This window comes from Anomaloglossus baeobatrachus, unplaced genomic scaffold (genome assembly GCF_048569485.1).
Source record: "Anomaloglossus baeobatrachus isolate aAnoBae1 unplaced genomic scaffold, aAnoBae1.hap1 Scaffold_459, whole genome shotgun sequence".
Classification (NCBI taxonomy): Eukaryota; Metazoa; Chordata; class Amphibia; order Anura; family Aromobatidae; genus Anomaloglossus; species Anomaloglossus baeobatrachus.
The window spans coordinates 210,742-233,789 of NW_027443929.1; the positions used below are offsets into that span (position 1 = coordinate 210,742).

Genomic DNA, 23,048 nt, shown 5'->3' on the forward strand with positions numbered 1-23,048 from the left:
ATGGAGCTACGTCAGAGGACTGACTGCTGTATTTCAAATACTGCCGGGATGGTCAACTGTTACAATACCGGCCATAAAAGTTCTCAAGTGATATATTGAGAAACATTTATAAAATCACTGGGGTATAGTGTTTCAAATTTCATCAGCTTTTTGAGACAAAAATCAGAAAAAGAAGAAGAAGAAGGACAAAATGAAAAAAAGAAAAAAAAGAAGAAAAAAAAAACAAAAAGGGAGCATTGAGCTCCAGACCCTGTATTGAGTCTTAGAAGTGTAGTGACAAGTGCATCTGTCCACAACCCTGTAAGGGTGAACGGGATGACGGACAAGAAAAATTATGTTCGTGGCAAAAAATGGTGGTGTTGCTATATAAAATTGCATTAAGAATAAAGAAAGGAAAAATTTCTTTATAAAAGTAGTGAAGAAAAAAGTGGAAAAAAGGGGAGTGTAAGCCATTTTACTAATAAATAGTGATGAGCGAGCATGCTTGTTACTACTCGGTACTCGCACGAGTATCACTGTACTCGGTCTACTCGACGGGGACCGAGTAATCTCGCGATACTCGTGCTGTACTCGTGGTCTTCATCCCTGCATGTTGGCGCTCTTTTGAGAGCCAGCCCTCATGCAGGGATTGGCTGGCAGACCACTGCAATGCCAGCCCTGTTAGTTGTGGAATTGCAGTGATTGGCCGGCCTGCACAGCGTGACCGAGCCTTTATACCGGCGGGCGCACAGCTATCCAGACAGTCAGTGCAGGGAAAGGGTCGCTGCTTCAGGGAAAGGTTTGCGGCCCTTTATAGCTATTTCCGTAGCAGGGCTGCAAACAGTGTGACCAAAAGTCCTTCTCAGGACTATTCTAGTTGTATACAGGCAGGCAGGGTATAGCCAGGTCGGAGTACAGTAGCAGAGTCCTTCTCAGGACTATTGTTGCTGTATACAGGCAGGGTATAGCCAGGTTGGAATACAGGCTAGAGACCAAAAGAGTCCTTGTCAGGACTATTGTAGCAGTATACAGGCAGGCAGGCAGGCAGGCAGGGTATATAGCCATTCCTAGTGGTGACCGTATACCAGCCTTCATCATATCTGGGGCTGGTGTACACAGTCTAAAACAGTCCTGATAGTGTCAGACTTCTCAGCAATTGTCGCTCCTAAAACCTGTTAGGTTCTTAGTGCGTCCGTGCTTGCATTTAAAAACCGCACGTGTGTGCCTGTCGGTGGCAGCGTACAGGTGCACTTGTGTGCGTTTTTACCAAACTATTATATAACGCACAAGTGTAGTGTATAATACACGTCAGTCAGCAGTGGCTGATAGTGTCAGAGTTCTCGTCATTAATTTTTGCTCCTAAAACCTGTGTTAGGTTCTTAGTGCGTCCGTGCTTGCATTTAAAAACCGCACGTGTGTGCCTGTCGGTGGCAGCGTACAGGTGCACTTGTGTGCGTTTTTACCAAACTATTATATAACGCACAAGTGTAGTGTATAATACACGTCAGTCAGCAGTGGCTGATAGTGTCAGAGTTCTCGTCATTAAATTTTGCTCCTAAAACCTGTGTTAGGTTCTTAGTGCGTCCGTGCTTGCATTTAAAAACCGCACGTGTGTGCCTGTCGGTGGCAGCGTACAGGTGCACTTGTGTGTGTTTTTACCAAACTATTATATAACGCACAAGTGTAGTGTATAATACACGTCAGTCAGCAGTGGCTGATAGTGTCAGAGTTCTCGTCATTAATTTTTGCTCCTAAAACCTGTGTTAGGTTCTTAGTGCGTCCGTGCTTGCATTTAAAAACCGCACGTGTGTGCCTGTCGGTGGCAGCGTACAGGTGCACTTGTGTGCGTTTTTACCAAACTATTATATAACGCACAAGTGTAGTGTATAATACACGTCAGTCAGCAGTGGCTGATAGTGTCAGAGTTCTCGTCATTAATTTTTGCTCCTAAAACCTGTTAGGTTCTTAGTGCGTCCGTGCTTGCATTTAAAAACCGCACGTGTGTGCCTGTCGGTGGCAGCGTACAGGTGCACTTGTGTGCGTTTTTACCAAACTATTATATAACGCACAAGTGTAGTGTATAATACACGTCAGTCAGCAGTGGCTGATAGTGTCAGAGTTCTCATCATTAATTTTTGCTCCTAAAACCTGTTAGGTTCTTAGTGCGTCCGTGCTTGCATTTAAAAACCGCACGTGTGTGCCTGTCGGTGGCAGCGTACAGGTGCACTTGTGTGCGTTTTTACCAAACTATTATATAACGCACAAGTGTAGTGTATAATACACGTCAGTCAGCAGTGGCTGATAGTGTCAGAGTTCTCGTCATTAATTTTTGCTCCTAAAACCTGTGTTAGGTTCTTAGTGCGTCCGTGCTTGCATTTAAAAACCGCACGTGTGTGCCTGTCGGTGGCAGCGTACAGGTGCACTTGTGTGCGTTTTTACCAAACTATTATATAACGCACAAGTGTAGTGTATAATACACGTCAGTCAGCAGTGGCTGATAGTGTCAGAGTTCTCGTCATTAAATTTTGCTCCTAAAACCTGTGTTAGGTTCTTAGTGCGTCCGTGCTTGCATTTAAAAACCGCACGTGTGTGCCTGTCGGTGGCAGCGTACAGGTGCACTTGTGTGTGTTTTTACCAAACTATTATATAACGCACAAGTGTAGTGTATAATACACGTCAGTCAGCAGTGGCTGATAGTGTCAGAGTTCTCGTCATTAATTTTTGCTCCTAAAACCTGTGTTAGGTTCTTAGTGCGTCCGTGCTTGCATTTAAAAACCGCACGTGTGTGCCTGTCGGTGGCAGCGTACAGGTGCACTTGTGTGCGTTTTTACCAAACTATTATATAACGCACAAGTGTAGTGTATAATACACGTCAGTCAGCAGTGGCTGATAGTGTCAGAGTTCTCGTCATTAATTTTTGCTCCTAAAACCTGTTAGGTTCTTAGTGCGTCCGTGCTTGCATTTAAAAACCGCACGTGTGTGCCTGTCGGTGGCAGCGTACAGGTGCACTTGTGTGCGTTTTTACCAAACTATTATATAACGCACAAGTGTAGTGTATAATACACGTCAGTCAGCAGTGGCTGATAGTGTCAGAGTTCTCATCATTAATTTTTGCTCCTAAAACCTGTTAGGTTCTTAGTGCGTCCGTGCTTGCATTTAAAAACCGCACGTGTGTGCCTGTCGGTGGCAGCGTACAGGTGCACAATTTGCACAAACTTTGATATAACGCCCAAGTCTAGTGAATACACGTCAGCACAGCATTGCAAAATGCGCAAGGGCGTTGGCAAGGAACAAGGAAGTGGACGTGATGGTGGTGCAGGCAGAGGCCGAGGTCGTGGGCAAGCTCTAATTTTGCCACAACAAAGGGCCACATCTAGTCGCTCGCACGTCCTGTCCCAAATTCTTGGGGACCGCAGCAGTACACCGCTCTTGAACCAAGACCAGTGTCAACAGGTTGTTAGTTGGATAGCGGATAATGCTTCCAGTCAGATTGGCACCACCACAAACACTCTGTCTTCCACACGGTCAAGTGTCAGTAGCCGTGATACTGCACCGCACATTTCAGAACCTGATCCTCCTTCCTACCACAAGGCTGAGTACACGTCCTCGGACATTAATGATCCCACACTTGGACACTCGGAAGAGCTGTTCACGTTTCCATTCGCACATTCTGGCCTCTCGCCAGCTCATGTTGAAGTGGGTCATGAGGAGATCGTATGTACAGATGGCCAAATATTTGAGCAGCCACGTTCTCACGAAGTTGGCAACGTGTCTCAACAAGGGGTGGACGATGATGAGACACAATTGTCAGGAAGTCAGGAGGAGGAGCAGGGTGCGGAAGAGGAAGACGACGTGGTGGATGATCCAGTAACTGACCCAACCTGGCAGGAGGATATGCAGAGCGAGGACAGCAGTGCACAGGGGGAGGGAGGCGTAGCATCCCAACAGGCAGTAAGAAGCAGGGTGGTGGCTCCAGGCAGAAGTCAGGCAACCGTTCCCCGGAACAACAACACGACACAAGGTGCCTGTACAAATGTTAGGTCTTCCCGAGTCTGGCAGTTTTTTAAGTTGGATCCAGATGATTCTAAAAAGGCCATTTGCAACACCTGCCGTGCCAGCATCAGCAGGGGTACCAAAACTAGCAGCCTGACCACCACCAGCATGATCAGGCACATGTCAGCCAAGCACCCGACTTTGTGGGAAGTACAACAGAGTCGAGGAGCAGTGCTTGCTAATGTCACTGCTACGTCTTCGCTGGTTGTGCATGCGAGCCAATCCCCTGTCCATGCTGCCTGCGAACAAGCCTCCTCCGGTCCTGCACCTGCAGTTGCCTACTCAGAAATAACACCATCATCAAGCACGTCCTTGTCCCAGCGCAGCGTTCAGTTATCCATTCAGCAAACCTTTGAACGCAGGCGCAAATACACTGCCAACACCCCACATGCCACAGTTCTAAATGCTAACATTTCGCGACTGCTTGCGCTGGAAATGTTGCCTTTTAGGCTGGTGGAGACAGAAGCATTCCGCGACCTGATGGCGGCAGCTGTCCCACGTTACTCGGTCCCCAGCCACCACTATTTCTCCCGGTGTGCCGTCCCCGCGTTGCATAACCACGTGTCACAAAATATCACACGTGCCCTGAACAACGCTGTTTCACCCAAAGTCCACCTAACCACAGACACGTGGACAAGTGCTTGTGGGCAAGGCCGCTACATCTCGTTGACGGCACACTGGGTTAATATTGTGGAAGCTGGGACCCAGTCTGAGCGAGGGACGGAACACGTCCTTCCCACACCAAGGTTTGCAGGCCCTACCTCAGTCAGTGTTTCACCCACACTCTACAGCTCCGGAATGTCATGCTCTTCAGCCTCCTCCTCCTCCTGCGCATCCTCATCCACTGTACCCTCCACACCAGTCCCAAGCTGGAAGCACTGCAGCACTGCCTCGGCGAAGCGGCAACAGGCTGTGCTGAAGCTAATCTGCATAGGTGACAAACCCCACAATGCAGAAGAGCTGTGGACAGCTCTGAAACAGCAGGCAGATCACTGGCTCACACCTCTGAACCTAAAGCCAGGAAAGGTCGTGTGTGACAATGGCCGGAACCTGGTGGCGGCTTTGAGGCGAGGCCAGCTGACACATGTTCCATGCGTGGCCCATGTGCTCAACCTCGTGGTTCAGCGGTTTCTAAAGTCATACCCAGAGCTGTCTGATCTGCTGGTAAAAGTTCGCCGCCTGTCTGCACATTTTCGAAAGTCACCTACTGATTCAGCCGGCCTTGCCGGCTTTCAGCGCAGTTTGCATCTTCCGGCTCACAGACTGGTGTGTGATGTCCCCACGCGTTGGAATTCAACTCTGCACATGTTGGTCAGGATATGTGAGCAGAAGAGGGCAGTTGTTGAGTACCTGCATCACCTAAGCCGTCGGGAAATGGGTCAAACTCCACACATAACACCTGAGGAGTGGAGATGGATGTCCGACCTATGTACCATCCTCCAAAACTTTGAGGACTCCACCAAGATGGTGAGTGGTGATGACGCCATTATTAGCGTCACCATACCGCTACTCTGCCTTCTAAAACGGTCTCTGCTCAAAACCAAACATGATGCATTGCAGGCGGAGCGCGATGAGTTGCAGCAAGAAACAGTAGTGGGTGTGGGTGATAACACACAGCCCAGCCTCGTCTCATCACAACGTGCAGTGGAGGACTATGACGAGGAGGAGGATGAAGACATGGAGCAAATCTCCGGCCAAATTGAGGATATGACATGCACACCAGTCATATCCTCGGTTCAACGTGGCTGGCCAGAGGACAGGGTAGATGAGGAGGAGGAGGAGGAGGAGGAGGACAGCATGTTCAGTCAACGTGTTGGTCAGGCTACTGAAGTCCTGGCTGTTAAGAGTCTGGCGCACATGGCTGACTTTATGGTAAGCTGCCTGTCTCGTGACCCTCGCGTTAAGAACATCTTGGCCGACAATCATTACTGGTTGGTAACACTGTTAGACCCACGCTACAAGGAGAACTTTATGTCTCTTATTCCCGAGGCGGAGAGGTCAACCAAAATGCAGCAGTTCCGGAAGGCCATAGTCACGGAAGTAGGCAAAGCATTCCCCTCACAAAACGCTAGCGGCATAGGTCAGGAATCAGTGGACAACCAAGGCGTACAGCCGAGAGAGGCACAAGTCCAATCCGCCAGAGGTAGGGGAACAGTCTTTAAGATGTGGGACAGTTTTCTCAGCCCCTCACGTACCACAGCCCCTGAGGTGCGGGGTAGTGCCACAAGAAATCCTAAGTTTGCCCAGATGCTCAAGGAGTACCTTGCAGATCGAACAACTGTACTCCGACATTCCTCTGTGCCTTACAATTATTGGGTATCCAAGGTGGACACGTGGCATGAATTGGCTCTCTACGCCTTGGAAGTCCTGGCCTGCCCTGCCGCTAGCGTTTTGTCAGAGCGTGTTTTTAGTGCCGCAGGTGGAATCATTACAGATAAACGCACCCGCCTGTCAACTGAAAATGCTGACAGGCTGACTCTGATCAAGATGAACAAGGCTTGGATTGGGCCAGACTTCACCACACCACCAGCAAATGAGAGCGGAATTTAAAGTTTGTAACGGGAATTTGCCATGTACCTCCAGTCACCCATGGGTACACACTTCTGGACTTTGGATAATCGCTGGACTGCTCCTCCTTCTCCTCATGCGCCACCATGATGACCGTTACAAGAGTTAGGCCTTTGTTTCAGGTATACCCCCAGTGGTAAATTTTTTCGCCCATTCTTTGCAGAATGGACATTACAACGACAGGAGACCCGCTCCTTTGCAATGGGAACAATGTTTTGAGGCCCTCATGCACGTCTCTATGCAGGGACAACGTGGAGCCTCCCAATTTTTGGCTGCCCTGCCAAAGGGCTATACTATAATACACCCACTTCCTGACAATGGACACTTAATGTTTTGAGGCCCTCATGCACGTCTCTATCCAGGGACAACGTGGAGCCTCCCAATTTTTGGCTGCCCTGCCAAAGGGCTATACTACAAAAGACCCACTTCCTGACAATGGACACTTAATGTTTTGAGGCCCTCATGCACGTCTCTATCCAGGGACAACGTGGAGCCTCCCAATTTTTGGCTCCCCTGCCTAAGGGCTATACTATAATACACCCACTTCCTGACAATGGACACTTAATGTTTTGAGGCCCTCATGCACGTCTCTATCCAGGGACAACGTGGAGCCTCCCAATTTTTGGCTGCCCTGCCAAAGGGCTATACTACAAAAGACCCACTTCCTGACAATGGACACTTAATGTTTTGAGGCCCTCATGCACGTCTCTATCCAGGGACAACGTGGAGCCTCCCAATTTTTGGCTGCCCTGCCTAAGGGCTATACTATAATACACCCACTTCCTGACAATGGACACTTAATGTTTTGAGGCCCTCATGCACGTCTCTATCCAGGGACAACGTGGAGCCTCCCAATTTTTGGCTGCCCTGCCAAAGGGCTATACTATAATACACCCACTTCCTGACAATGGACACTTAATGTTTTGAGGCCCTCATGCACGTCTCTATCCAGGGACAACGTGGAGCCTCCCAATTTTTGGCTGCCCTGCCAAAGGGCTATACTACAAAAGACCCACTTCCTTCCAATGGGCACTTCAGGTTTACAGGCCCTCATGCACGTCTCTATCCAGGGACAACGTGGAGCCTCCCAATTTTTGGCTGCCCTGCCTAAGGGCTATACTATAATACACCCACTTCCTGACAATGGACACTTAATGTTTTGAGGCCCTCATGCATGTCTCTATCCAGGGACAACGTGGAGCCTCCCAATTTTTGGCTGCCCTGCCAAAGGGCTATACTACAAAAGACCCACTTCCTTCCAATGGGCACTTCAGGTTTACAGGCCCTCATGCACGTCTCTATCCAGGGACAACGTGGAGCCTCCCAATTTTTGGCTGCCCTGCCAAAGGGCTATACTACAAAAGACCCACTTCCTTCCAATGGGCACTTCAGGTTTACAGGCCCTCATGCACGTCTCTATCCAGGGACAACGTGGAGCCTCCCAATTTTTGGCTGCCCTGCCTAAGGGCTATACTATAATACACCCACTTCCTGACACTGGACACTTAAGGTTTTGAGGCCCTCATGCACGTCTCTATCCAGGGACAACGTGGAGCCTCCCAATTTTTGGCTGCCCTGCCTAAGGGCTATACTACAATAGACCCACTTCCTTACAATGGGCACTTCAGGTTTACAGGCCATCATGCACGTCTGTATGCAGGGGCATTGGTGAACCTCACAATTTTGGACTGCCCTGGCAAAGGAAAATACTACAAAGACTCAGTTCCTCAAAATGGGCACATTAGACTCAGAGGCCTTTATGTACGTCTCTTCTCAGGGACATCGGAGTGCCACACAATGTTTTACGTAAAATCTTTCATGTATTGATCTCAAAAAGTAACATACATTAGCTCTATCTCACTATTGGGTATGTGCCCTTAACATTTCCGCTATGAAAAATCATTTTGGTGTCATTTTGGAAGGTTTTCTGGTGAGTCCGTAAAAATGGCGTAAAACGCGGACAAAATTATTCAAAGCTGTGACTTTTGAGTGATAAATGCTTCAAGGGGTCTTCCCCATGCTGTTGCCATGTCATTTGAGCACTCTTCGGAGACTTTTGTGCCATTTTTAGGGTTTCTACATGCTGCCGGTGGTCATTTCACAAAAATACTCGGGTCTCCCATAGGATAACATTGGGCTCGGTGCTCGGGCCGAGTACACGAGTATCTTGGGAGGCTCGGCCCGAGCTTCGAGCACCCGAGCTTTTTAGTACTCGCTCATCACTACTAATAAACCTAAAAAATAAAAATAAATTGAATAAAAATCATGAATGTTGTGTTATAACAGGAAATTCGGTGTAAGAATGAATATCCGGGATGAGAGTTCAGCGAATGAGTTATAGAAATTGTTACAAAAAGGAGTGTGTACGGTTTATGCGTAAATTTTCAGAATGCGTACATGAAAATTATATGTATGTGAGAATGTCCCCCATGCTTTGTAAAAAGTTATTTATGAAAATGTAAATAAAATATATAAAAATGCCTAATTATTTATAATTTATGAGAAAGATATATATGTATGGAAGAATGTTATAAGGTGTCCAAGAACCATAAAGAAAAAGGGTGCATATATAATGTTAGAGGTCTAGAGTTCCACCAGGCTATATCACCCCTAAAGAAATAGAAAGAAGACCTTACTACCTGTGTACCCCAAAAAAAGCTATATTTCTTAGCCAGGATTATGGTGGAGATATGCACAAGTGAAATAAGAATATAAAGTAATACAATAAGATTATAAAACCAATATGTGTGCATTCATGCACCACCCGGTACGCTACCCTTGCCAAATTGCTCACTCTAGATCCCCACACGATCCATGAAGCCGTTCCCCCGGTCACACCGCCTGCTGCCGGTTCCCACTCATCCCTGGGGGAGTTAGGCGAGTGGTATCGAGAGCTACATGTCGGCACTGATGATACCCCCATACACCACAAGGAAGGGGTATACCGGGTGGTACAGGAGTATGAGCGGGTTTTTAGCAAGCACCCTCTAGATTTTGGGCAGATTAAAGGGGTTCAACACCACATCCCTACCGGTACACACTCCCCTATTAAAGAGAGATACAGGCCTATTCCCCCTGCGCACTACCAATGCGCCAAAGACATATTGAGGAACATGAAGGAGGCAGGGGTTATTAGGGACAGCTGTAGTCCCTGGGCCGCTCCGTTGGTGCTGGTTAAGAAGAAGGATGGCACCATGCGGATGTGTGTGGATTACCGGAAGATTAACCAGATAACGCATAAGGATGCTTACCCTCTGCCCCGCATCAAAGAGTCCCTGGCCTCGCTGAGAACCGCTAACTACTTCTCCACCCTTGACCTCACCAGCGGGTACTGGCAGGTGGCCGTGGCACCGGAAGACCGAGAGAAGACTGCCTATGGGACCGTTTTGCTGTACTTGGATGATGTGATTGTGTACTCACAGACGTATGAAGCCCACCTGGAGCACCTAGCCGAGGTGTTCGCGTCCCTTGCCAAGTATGGGATGAAGTTGAAGCCCTCAAAGTGTCATCTGCTGAAACCCAGAGTGCAGTACCTAGGACATGTGGTTGGTGCGGAAGGTGTCGCCCCCAACCCCGAGAAGATCACCGCCATCCAAGACTGGCCGAGACCGACCACAGTGAGGGAAGTGAGGCAGTTTCTGGGCCTGGTGGGATATTACCGTCGCTTCATTAAGGGGTACACAAAGATGGCTGCCCCCATGCAAGACCTCCTCGTAGGACAGACCAAGGGTGGTAGATCCCTAGTAGCCCCATTGGTGTGGGAAGAAAAGCATGAGGAATCCTTCCGCCAGCTGAGAACAGCCCTGACCGGAGAGGAAATCCTAGCGTACCCTGACTACAGCCGCCCATTCATCCTCTACACCGACGCCAGCAATGTGGGCTTGGGGGCTGTTCTATCCCAGGTCTAAGACAGAAGGGAAAAGGTAATAGCTTATGCTAGCCGAAAACTCCGACCGACTGAGAGGAACCCTGAGAACTACATCTCCTTCAAGCTTGAGCTCTTGGCACTGGTGTGGGCTATCACCGAGCGGTTCCGCCATTACCTGGCAGCAGCCAAGTTCACCGCGTACACAGACAATAACCTGCTGACCCATCTAGATACGGCCAAGCTGGGCGCGTTGGAGCAGCGGTGGGTGACCAGGTTAGCCAACTACGATTTCACCATCAAGTACCGGGCCGGCCGTACCAACGTCAATGCCAATGCACTCTCCCGGATGCCCCACCTGTCGGAAGAGGGGCCAGAGGATGATGACCTCGAAGAGATCGAGTTGCCTGCATTTCACCGGCCATTCACTGAGAAGGTGCACGTCTACCAACAACGGGTGAACCTGGATCCGCTGCCCCGACAGGACTGGCAGGAAGCTCAGGACCAGGCACCTGCTGTCCGCCTGGTCAAGACTCTAGTGGAACAGGGTTCTGCTGGGATAGACCCTGCTGCCCCTGCCGAAGCCCAACGTCTGTGGCAAGAACGGACCCGGCTATACCTACACCAGGGGAAGTTGTATCGCGAGCTGATTAATCCAAAGACTCACGAGAAGATCCGCCAGCTGGTGATTCCCCAGGCTAACGTGCCCACCGTCCTGCAAGCATACCATGATGGTGCAGTGCACTTCGGGTGGAAGAAGCTAGAGATGTTGTTAAGAGAGCGGTTCTATTGGAGTGGAATGCGGGAATCTGTGGAGGCCTGGTGCCGAGAATGTGGCCCTTGCGCATTGAGAAGGAAGGACGAGGCCAGCCAGAAGGCACCCCTACACCCGATCATTACACACCAACCGCTGGAGCTGGTTGCCCTTGACCATGTAAAGCTCACCCCCAGCCGAAGTGGGTACACCTACGCTCTGACCATCGTAGACCACTACTCGAGGTTCCTGGTGGTTGTCCCAGTTAAGGACTTAACCGGCCGCACCGCTGCTAAGGCTTTCCAGGCTTATTTCTGTTGACCGCATTGGTACCCGGAGAGGGTGCTTACCGACCAGGGTCCGGCCTTTGAAGCAGAGGTATTCCAGGAATTCTGCCAGTTGTACGGCTGCAAGAAAATCCGGACCACGCCTTACCACGCCCAAACCAATGGCATTTGTGAAAAGATGAACCACTTGGTCCTGGGCCTCCTCAAGACGTTACCACTGGAAGAGCGGAACCTGTGGCTGGAGAAGCTACCTGACCTGGTCGATATGTACAACAACATCCCTTCCAGCTCTACGAAATGCACTCCAGCATACCTGATGAGAGCTCGTCCCGGCCGGCTACCAGTGGATCTGGAAATGGGCTTGGAAGCTTCAGAAGCACTCCTGTCGACAGCTGAATGGGACACTCGGCGGAGGACACAGTACCGACAGGTCCAGGAGTATGTTGAAAAGAACTTGTGCCGGAGTCGGGGACAACAGGAGCAGTGCTTCAACAAGAAGGCGCCTGCCGGTTCCTTCCAACCTGGGGATGTAGTGCTGAAGCGGAAAAGAAGGGCCCACAAGCTGGATGATCAATGGGAAAAAAACCCGTATGTAGTCCAGCCCACAGGATGGGAGAATGGGAAGGCCTACCAGATCAGCCGTGACCAGGGGGGGACTTTGGCCACGGTTTCCCGAGACCACCTGAAGAAGTGCCCACCAGCATTGAGAGTAGCGGATGAGGCTCCAGTTCCCAGTCCAGTGGAGAAGGAAAAAGAGGTAATCCACACCATGATGGGTGATTTTCCAGCAGACTGGCCTACACAGAACGGTGCGGTGATCCTTCCAGTGATACTGTTCCCACAACCCGTGGATGAAGAAATGATGGAAACGGTTAACCGCGAGCCAGTGCCCAGGGAGGTACCTGTACCCAGCTCCCCTACGCCTCCGCCTGCCCCACATGATAGCAGGGAGGAGGAACTGACTGTTCCCTCTGCCCCACTGCCTGTCACCACTGACACCGGACCCCGAAGGTCCACTCGCCCCAACCTAGGTAGACCCCCACTTAGGTACAGGGAAACTACTCTTTAAAAGGGGGGGGCTTTATGTGTTGAGTGTACCAGTTTGAAAGTTTTAAATGATAAGTAAAGATGATCAACCAAAGAAGTTTACCTGATTGAACCGTGATTAAACCGGCCGTTGCCGGCAACTGTTGTCCCCGTAGGGACTGTGCAACCATTGCGTAAGGAACTGCTTACGGACAAGCCCGAGAACTTGCAGGGCAACCACAAACTTAGTGCAATGTAAATAAAAATGTTTGTTGGCTTGACACCGTTACCGCCTCCGGAGAGGCTGATTTGGGAGGATGGGCCTGGAGGAAAGGGATGGCCTAGGCCCGCCACTACCGTAACCGGTGGCGATCCTCCGGGGGTTCAGGGGTCCCCTTGGACGTAGGCCCCCTGAAAGAGACAGAACCCGCTCGGGCAACTTGGTGCTGGACTGGGGTCAAGGGGTGCTGCCCGCTTCTTAGGGGCAGCATCAGGGCCAGGTTGTTTGGGTGGGAGAAGAGCGGAAGCTGTACCGTTGTAAAATGTTTATGATGCTTTTACATGTTTTACCGTTTTATTCTTTTTCAGTTGTGAAAATAAAACCGGTGATGGACGGGCAGCCCGCGGACGGTCTGCATTTTACTATAGGGGAATGTGGCGCCCTGGACAAGCCAGGTCGTCACAGGTACTACACCAACACACTCTACACTCCGGCTAGGCACACCGAAGCTAAACACAAATCCTAGTTGCCTTCCTCCAGGGGCTGATGTCCACACCAGGGGGTGGGCCAGGCGGTTGATCCCACCCACCGAGGAGTTCACAGTCCTGGAGGCGGGAAAAGGAGTCAGATTAGAGATCAGTTTTGGAGTTAGAGAAGTGAAGAGGAGAGGAGACTGACCGTGTCCGGGTGTGTGGCCCGGGCACTCAGCAAGGTTGGCAGACGGTGGTGACCTTCTGCAGGAGAGGCTGATTGGAGTGAACCGTACGGACCGGGGATGGGCGGTGGCCCGCCGGTACCAGATCGGGGAGTGAAGAGAAGCCAGCACCATCCGGCAGGGCCTACGGACCCCGACCAGGCTAGGAGTCGCCGTAAAACCGGTCAAATCCGTTAGCGACAGGAACCTCCAGGGTTTCCCAGCAGTCAAGACCCGATTGAAGGCAACAGCTCACACCGTAGAGGGAAGCACAGTCACCGCCAAGGCTACAGTTCCCAGGGCCAGAGCCTGCGGGCAAAAGGGGCTCCCTCAGCATCCATCCAAGCTGGGGAGCGGGTTACCGGTGGGAAGCCCGCTAGATTTTGGGGGAATAAAAGGGGTCCAACACCACATCCCCACAGGTGCACACCCACCCATCAAAGAGAGCTATAAGCCAATACCACCTTCACATTGCCAGTGTACCAAGGACATGTTGAGCAACATGAAGGCGGCTGGGGTTATCCGTGACAGTTGTAGCCTTTGGGCAGCTCTGTTGATCCTGTTAAAAAAGAAGGACGGCACCACTCCCCGTATTGAGGAATTGCTAGCTGCATTGAGAACTGCAAATTATTTTTCTACCCTTGATCTCACTAGTCACTATTGGCAAGTGTCCGTTGCTGAGGCAGACCGGGAGAAGACCGCCTTCGCCACCCCTATGGGTCTCTGCGAGTTCAAAAGCATGCCCTTCGAGCTGTGCAATGCGCCAGGAACCTTCCAGAGGCTGATGGAATGCTGCTTGGGACAAGATTTTAGGGTGTATAAAAAGGGAGATTAGATCCCGTGATCCCAACGTATTGTTACACCTCTATAAATCACTTGTAAGGCTACATCTGGAATATGGGAACCAGTTTTGGGCTCCACATTTTAAAAAGGACATTCAGAAGTTAGAGTCAGTTCAAAGGTGGGCAACTAGACTACTACAAGGAATGGAAGGCCTCCCATATGATGACAAGTTGAAAAAGTTATTAAGTGATTATTGGCTGCAATGGGGCTTTCTGGCTGGTGCCAGCCTCTCTTCTTAGCACACAGGAACCACAATCCCTACACCATGCTTCAATGGATTCTCTCATCCCAGCCCAGTAAAACTACATATTTTACACAGTCATAAGCAGCCAAAAGGGATCTATTCTATTCAATTGCAAATGATCTAGATAAGACTGAGAATAAGATACTGCACGGGACATAGCAGAGTTGGTCAAGTTGAGTGGAGATGAGTTTGCTATTTGGCACAGCTTTTTGCATCAATAAAGCAAGTAAAAGGTGTGAAAGATAAAAAAAAGGGTGAAAGTGTGAAAAGTGAATTGGCCAAATTGAGGTGCATATAAAGTTTTTGCTTTCTTTCAATTCACTAATGGGGCTCATTTGAATCAGGTGAATTGAGTTCTGCTTTTGGAAACTGGGTTAAGAAGGGGTGCACCGGTCCTGGAGGTACTGCAATACCAGGTCAATGCGTGGAGTGGACAGAGCAAGATTTTTTCCATCTCCTTGTTCTAAAAATCCATTTAATATATGGTCCCCAGAGAGGGGACGTATCAGATATTAAACTGATAAGAACAGATTTAATTTTTTTTTTTTTCTGTTTATCAGTAGGACTTCAAAATAACAAAGGTGATCGCCTCCCGTTGCCTGGGAACCGTCCAGGCACAAGAGGGCTATGTGTCACCAGAAGGCGCACACACTTCCTCAAGGCCGGCAGACGTGCAATCCCAGGCACCTTCCAGTACCGACCAAGGTAGCGTCCTCCGAAACTACACTTGATCTTAGCCAAAAGGCCGAGAAGCTATAACCCGAATTGGTTACGGCCTTGAGTGGCACCCTGGCCTATACCGGACACATCTTAGGGAGAGGGAGACAAACCCACGCCTACAGAAGACATTTTGTCACCCAAGCCAACCCTTGAAAAGGCTGTTTTGCAGAGCAAAAACAAGAAGAATGGTGCTTTTTGCAGCCGCCGCCCACTGCAATGAATCTGAATAACTCCTCCTTTTGGACACAAGCACCTCCCCTCCCCCTTGCAGTCTTTCCAATTCATGATACAAAAAGACGGACGGACAGGACAGGACAGGACAGGCTGCCTGACTTTCCGTCACTGCCACCCTTTGCCATCCTTGCCCGTAGAAAGCCCTTTCATCATCCCCAAACCCTAATCTTTTCCCTTCCCTTCCCAGATGCGTCTCACTCCCTTTCATTAGGAAGTGAGCGCAGCCTTTTCTCCGTTCTGCACATGCGCGACGTTAAACACAAATGCGCAGGCGTGCGTTCCATTACCCTCACTGCATTCCACTCCCATACAGGAAGTGGGCGCAGCTATTACTACGGTCGCACATAAAAGAACCCACGGCCACCACTGCACATAGCTGACTCCACCGCAGGACACCCACTTCTACACCAACGCAGGTAAGACAGGATCGGCACCTCTATGCTCCCGTTACAATCAGGCTCAGTCACCATGTGATAACGCTCTCAACTCTTTAGTTGCAGGCTCCCCTTGCTTCACCTCCATTGGCTGTGCTGCCATTTCCTCTCCCACCTGGAAGGTATACTTTATTCCACTATTTTCCTGTTTCTCTCTTCCCCCTTTTCCCATAACCTACTTTTATCTGCATTTGTGGGGTATCTATATGCTATTTACATTTACATCATAGTTTTATTCATTAATATGGAAGGGAAGAGTGCCCATGAGAGTGTTGAACTGCGGAGAGCAAGAGATTAAGCTGCTCCGATTTGCCACCATTGATAAGCTGTTCTCAGTAGATACACATGCTATCCAAACAGCAGCATCCACCATTGCTTCAGCCCACCCATTCAGTGACAGCTCACCAAGTCAGCCATAGGAGTGGTGTAAGGAATTACACGTAGGCACTGACTCCACACCTTCACATCACAAGAAGGGGGTCTACAGGCTAGTGCAAGAATACGAGCAAGTCTTCAGCAAACATCCGCTAGACTTTTGAAGAATAAAAGGGGTCAAACACTACATCCCCACAAGTGCACACCCACCCATCAAAGAGAGATATAAGCCAAAACTACCTGCACATTACCAGTGTACCAAGGACATGTTGAGCAACATGAAGGAGGCTGGGGTTATCCGTGACAGTTGTAGCCTCTGGGCAGCTCCGTTGGTCCTGTTAAAGAAGAAGGACAGCACCACTCCCCTGTATAGAGGAATAGCTAGCTGCATTGAGAACTGCAAATTATTTTTCTACCCTTGATCTCACTAGTCGCTATTGGCAAGTGTCCGTTGCTGAGGCAGACCGGGAGAAGACCGCCTTTGCCACCCCGATGGGTCTCTGCGAGTTCAAAAGCATGCCCTTCGAGCTGTGCAATTTGCCAGGAACCTTCCAGAGGCTGATGGAATGCTGCTTGGGACACCGAAACTTTGAAACGGTACTGCTATACCTTTATGATGTTATTGTTTATTCTAAAGCAAACAAGATTTTAGGGTGTATAAAAAGGGAGATTAGATCCGGTGATCCCAACGTATTGTTACCCCTCTATAAATCACTTGTAAGGCCACATCTGGAATATGGGGTAAAGTCCTGAGCAGGTTGATAACCATTGGTTTGAGCATGGTAGGGTGTAGTGCGCATCTTCCTGCATCGGTAAAAGCTGCAGAAGTCCTTGAAGATTTCCGCTTCAAAGGCTGTGCCTTGATCTGTGAGGACTCTCTCTGAGTAGCCATGAGGTCTGCATAAGTGTGCTTGGAAGACCTTCGCTGCAGTATGGGCCATTAGATCTTTGACTTGTACCACAACCATAAATCTCGAGTAGTTGTCTACCATCGTAAGTGCATACGTGAGCTCGCCTCGATATTCTGCAACAAAACTCCCTTTTTCGATTTCAGTTTCAGCAAACACTCCTCTTCCTGTAGAAAATATTTATCATTACCTAAGACAGTCATTCTAATGCATGACAATATTAAGGCAATTTAGTTAAAACTTGTTTTAACTCACCTTTAAGGGGATTGATGTATTTCATGGTCAATCCAGGTTTGTCAGTGATGGCACTGACATAATGTATGGCGTCTTTTTCGGGCGTTATCCTTTGCCTTTTCATTGTGAAAATCCAGTTGCCTATATCAAAGCAAATTCTACTACTTGTAAAGTATGCAGAAAATGAAATGTAGAACATATAACATCAACTGCTTAGGAACGCATCATAGGTTAGTACTTAAAAGGATATTGTCATGTTCTAGTCATAATGCAAGCTGGACATTTTTCATGTTACCCTGTAATCGCCGGCCTGTTCTAATGCTCACAAGCTAAGATATAGGCTCAGCTGCTAAGGCTTCCCTCTGCCTTCTGAATGAAACTTGAATATGTCTGGGTCACTGTGTATATAGCAGGTGCTCAGAAAAAATAAGAGTCAATTCAATAAAAATAGCTCTGGCACACTATAGTGATCAATAACGTAAGAAAAGAACTCTTGGAATGCTGAAAATTCTTTATTTGTGCAAAAGGATAATTCATCCAACGTTTCGACCTTGTTTTTAGGTCTTTATCAAGGATAAAGTTATCTAAGATCATAAAGGGTTACAAAACCATATAAACACGTAATTAGTACATAGTACAACATAACAGTACAATATATTGCTACTTGAGAGTACAATGGGTCAAATGACCATGATGCACATACAAAAAATTTTTCCAAAGCCATAGTGAAAACATTTGTACTGAGGAAAGAAAATTTCCACATGACCTATCTGGAGAAACATTCTGGATCAAACAACCAAAAATAGTCAAGCAGGTAAATACACACCTATATGGATAACAGGATGATATGTGTTCAATTGTATAGCGTCATTGCCATTAAGGTACAAATGGAAAGCTTGCAATCCTATATAGTGAAGGAAATGAACACATATCATATCAAAGAACACAGGAACATGGGTGTGAGAAAAACCTCAATGTTTATACTTTGTTCTTTATAATGGTGTGAACATGTATATGTCTCAGTACCTTATGCACTTGAGAATTCTAGTGAGTAGATCATGAAAGCCTATTTCAGAACTGGAATCAGTAAATAATTGTAGGTGGAATCTAAATGAAAAGATGGTACAAGTGTTATCATGACACGTGGGCTATAACACAATGGACCGTGTGACAAAGAAGAAAGGAGAGAAAGAAGAGGAAGAAAATGCAACTACCTGTAACATTACGTGATAGTCACTGGTAAGTATCACTTGACAATTCAAGTGAAAAAGGATTCCTTTATTAGTGGGTGTATTATAGTATAGCCCTTTGGCAGGGCAGCCAAAAATTGGGAGGCTCCACGTTGTCCCTGCATAGAGACGTGCATGAGGGCCTCAAAACATTGTTCCCATTGCAAAGGAGCGGGTCTCCTGTCGTTGTAATGTCCATTCTGCAAAGAATGGGCGAAAAAATTTACCACTGGGGGTATACCTGAAACAAAGGCCTAACTCTTGTAACGGTCATCATGGTGGCGCATGAGGAGAAGGAGGAGCAGTCCAGCGATTATCCAAAGTCCAGAAGTGTGTACCCATGGGTGACTGGAGGTACATGGCAAATTCCCGTTACAAACTTTAAATTCCGCTCTCATTTGCTGGTGGTGTGGTGAAGTCTGGCCCAATCCAACCCTTGTTCATCTTGATCAGAGTCAGCCTGTCAGCATTTTCAGTTGACAGGCGGGTGCGTTTATCTGTAATGATTCCACCTGCGGCACTAAAAACACGCTCTGACAAAACGCTAGCGGCAGGGCAGGCCAGGACTTCCAAGGCGTAGAGAGCCAATTCATGCCACGTGTCCACCTTGGATACCCAATAATTGTAAGGCACAGAGGAATGTCGGAGTACAGTTGTTCGATCTGCAAGGTACTCCTTGAGCATCTGGGCAAACTTAGGATTTCTTGTGGCACTACCCCGCACCTCAGGGGCTGTGGTACGTGAGGGGCTGAGAAAACTGTCCCACATCTTAAAGACTGTTCCCCTACCTCTGGCGGATTGGACTTGTGCCTCTCTCGGCTGTACGCCTTGGTTGTCCACTGATTCCTGACCTATGCCGCTAGCGTTTTGTGAGGGGAATGCTTTGCCTACTTCCGTGACTATGGCCTTCCGGAACTGCTGCATTTTGGTTGACCTCTCCGCCTCGGGAATAAGAGACATAAAGTTCTCCTTGTAGCGTGGGTCTAACAGTGTTACCAACCAGTAATGATTGTCGGCCAAGATGTTCTTAAAGCGAGGGTCACGAGACAGGCAGCTTACGATAAAGTCAGCCATGTGCGCCAGACTCTTAACAGCCAGGACTTCAGTAGCCTGACCAACACGTTGACTGAACATGCTGTCCTCCTCCTCCTCCTCCTCCTCCTCATCTACCCTGTCCTCTGGCCAGCCACGCTGAACCGAGGATATGACTGGTGTGCATGTCATATCCTCAATTTGGCCGGAGATTTGCTCCATGTCTTCATCCTCCTCCTCGTCATAGTCCTCCACTGCACGTTGTGATGAGACGAGGCTGGGCTGTGTGTTATCACCCACACCCACTACTGTTTCTTGCTGCAACTCATCGCGCTCCGCCTGCAATGCATCATGTTTGGTTTTGAGCAGAGACCGTTTTAGAAGGCAGAGTAGCGGTATGGTGACGCTAATAATGGCGTCATCTTATACCTTTATGATGTTATTGTTTATTCTAAAGCAAACAAGATTTTAGGGTGTATAAAAAGGGAGATTAGATCCGGTGATCCCAACGTATTGTTAACCCTCTATAAATCACTTGAAGATTTCCGCTTCAAAGGCAGTGCCTTGATCTGTGAGGACTCTCTCTGAGTAGCCATGAGGTCTGCATAAGTGTGCTTGGAAGACCTTCGCTGCAGTATGGGCCATTAGATCTTTGACTTGTACCACAACCATAAATCTCGAGTAGTTGTCTACCATCGTAAGTGCATACGTGAGCTCACCTCGATATTCTGCAACAAAACTCCCTTTTTCGATTTCAGTTTCAGCAAACACTCCTCTTCCTGTAGAAAATATTTATCATTACCTAAGACAGTCATTCTAATGCATGACAATATTAAGGCAATTTAGTTAAAACTTGTTTTAACTCACCTTTAAGGGGATTGATGTATTTCATGGTCAATCCAGGTTTGTCAGTGATGGCACTGACATAATGTATGGCGTCTTTTTCGGGCGTTATCCTTTGCCTTTTCATTGTGAAAATCCAGTTGCCTATATCAAAGCAAATTCTACTACTTGTAAAGTATGCAGAAAATGAAATGTAGAACATATAACATCAACTACTTAGGAACGCATCATAGGTTAGTACTTAAAAGGATATTGTCATGTTCTAGTCATAATGCAAGCTGGACATTTTTCATGTTACCCTGTAATCGCCGGCCTGTTCTAATGCTCACAAGCCAAGATATAGGCTCAGCTGCTAAGGCTTCCCTCTGCCTTCTGAATGAAAATTGAATATGTCTGGCTCACTGTGTATATAGCAGGTGCTCAGAAAAAATAAGAGTCAATTCAATAGAAATAGCTCTGGCACACTATAGTGATCAATAACGTAAGAAAAGAACTCTTAGAATGCTGAAAATTCTTTATTTGTGCAAAAGGATAATTCATCCAACGTTTCGAGCTTGTTTTTAGGTCTTTATCAAGGATAAAGTTATCTAAGATCATAAAGGGTTACAAAACCATATAAACACGTAATTAGTACATAGTACAACATAACAGTACAATATATTGCTACTTGAGAGTACAATGGGTCAAATGACCATGATGCACATACAAAAAAATTTTCCAAAGCCATAGTGAAAACATTTGTACTGAGGAAAGAAAATTTCCACATGACCTATCTGGAGAAACATTCTGGATCAAACAACCAAAAATAGTCAAGCAGGTAAATACACACCTATATGGATAACAGGATGATATGTGTTCAATTGTATAGCGTCATTGCCATTAAGGTACAAATGGAAAACTTGCAATCCTATATAGTGAAGGAAATGAACACATATCATATCAAAGAACACAGGAACATGGGTGTGAGAAAAACCTCAATGTTTATACTTTGTTCTTTATAATGGTGTGAACATGTATATGTCTCAGTACCTTATGAACTTGAGAATTCTAGTGAGTAGATGATGAAAGCCTATTCCAGAACTGGAATCGGTAAATAATTGTAGGTGGAATCTAAATGAAAAGATGGTACAAGTGTTATCATGACACGTGGGCTATAACACAATGGACCGTGTGACAAAGAAGAAAGGAGAGAAAGAAGAGGAAGAAAATGGAACTACCTGTAACATTACGTGATAGTCACTGGTAAGTATCACTTGACAATTCAGGTGAAAAAGGATTCCTTTATTAAAGGGTTCTCAGTCGCCTCAGGATCATGAAATACTAGGGTAAATGATATGAGAATGGGTAAGAAGCACCACTAAAGGAAATATGAGATGCAGGACATATATCTATAAACCCCTGAACTACATGATAGAAATAAAAAGAAGAAAAAAGAAAAAAAAGAAGAAAGAAGAAGAACACATAGAATGCGGAAAGAGAATGGGTACAACTACCTGAGTTACTGCAGGGAGGCCCCTGGTAGGTATTGTGAGGGTTAGTGGAATTCCTTCACTGAAGGGTTCTCAGTTGCCTCAGGTTCGTGAAAAATGCTATAGACAAATAATGCCCGGAGAAAAGGGGTTCATATACAGCGAATAATGGTAATACAAGGTACATGTGTCCCATGTAATAGTATAAATATATATATATGCTCTACACCAGAAATAGAAAGTAGTCCCTCTGCCTTCTGTCTAGGTGCCCTGAGTTATGTCCTGTAAACTGTCACAGTGACCTAGACACACATGTGTAGTAGGGGAATATCCCTGCTGAGATGCCAGTGCTAGAGCACTCGTTTGCTGTGGAGTTGAACGCTATGTGAGTAGTTCTTACCTTCAATGAGCAGAAGTCTCTTTTTTCAGATTTCAATATCTCTGTGGGTATCTGGCAGAAATATGGAATACTCTTTACTGCTAAGACCCTGTACACCACTCCCACTAAAGGGGGCTTTACACGCTGCGACATCGCTAATGCGGAGTCGTTGGGGTCACGGAATTTGTGACGCACATCCGGCCGCATTAGCGATGTTGCTGCGTGTGATACCGATGAGCGATTTTGCATCGTTGCAAAAACGTGCAAAATCGCTCATCGGTGACATGGGTCTCCATTCTCGATTATCGTTACTGCAGCAGTAACGATGTAGTTCGTCGCTCCTGCGGTAGCACACATCGCTCCGTGTGACACCGCAGAAACGAGGAACCTCTCCTTACCTGCCTCCCAGCCGCTATGAGGAAGGAAGGAGGTGGGCGGGATGTTCCGGCCACTCATCTCCGCCCCTCCGCTGCTATTGGGCCGTCGCTCAGTGACGTCGCTGTGACGCCGCACGGACCGCCCCCTTAGAAAGGAGGCGGTTCGCCGGACACAGCGACGTCGCCGGGCAGGTAAGTATGTGTGACGGGTCTGGTCGGTGTTGTGCGGCATGGGCAACGATTTGCCCGTGTCGCGCAACAGATGGGGGCAGGTACCCACA

General features: G+C 47.9%; 1 pseudogene; it reads right to left on the reverse strand.

Annotated features, from left to right (window-relative positions):
• Positions 1–14,912: 14,912 nt before the first annotated feature.
• LOC142280577 (U2 spliceosomal RNA) lies at positions 14,913–15,119 on the reverse strand (annotated as a pseudogene).
• Between the last annotated feature and the right edge of the window lie 7,929 nt (positions 15,120–23,048).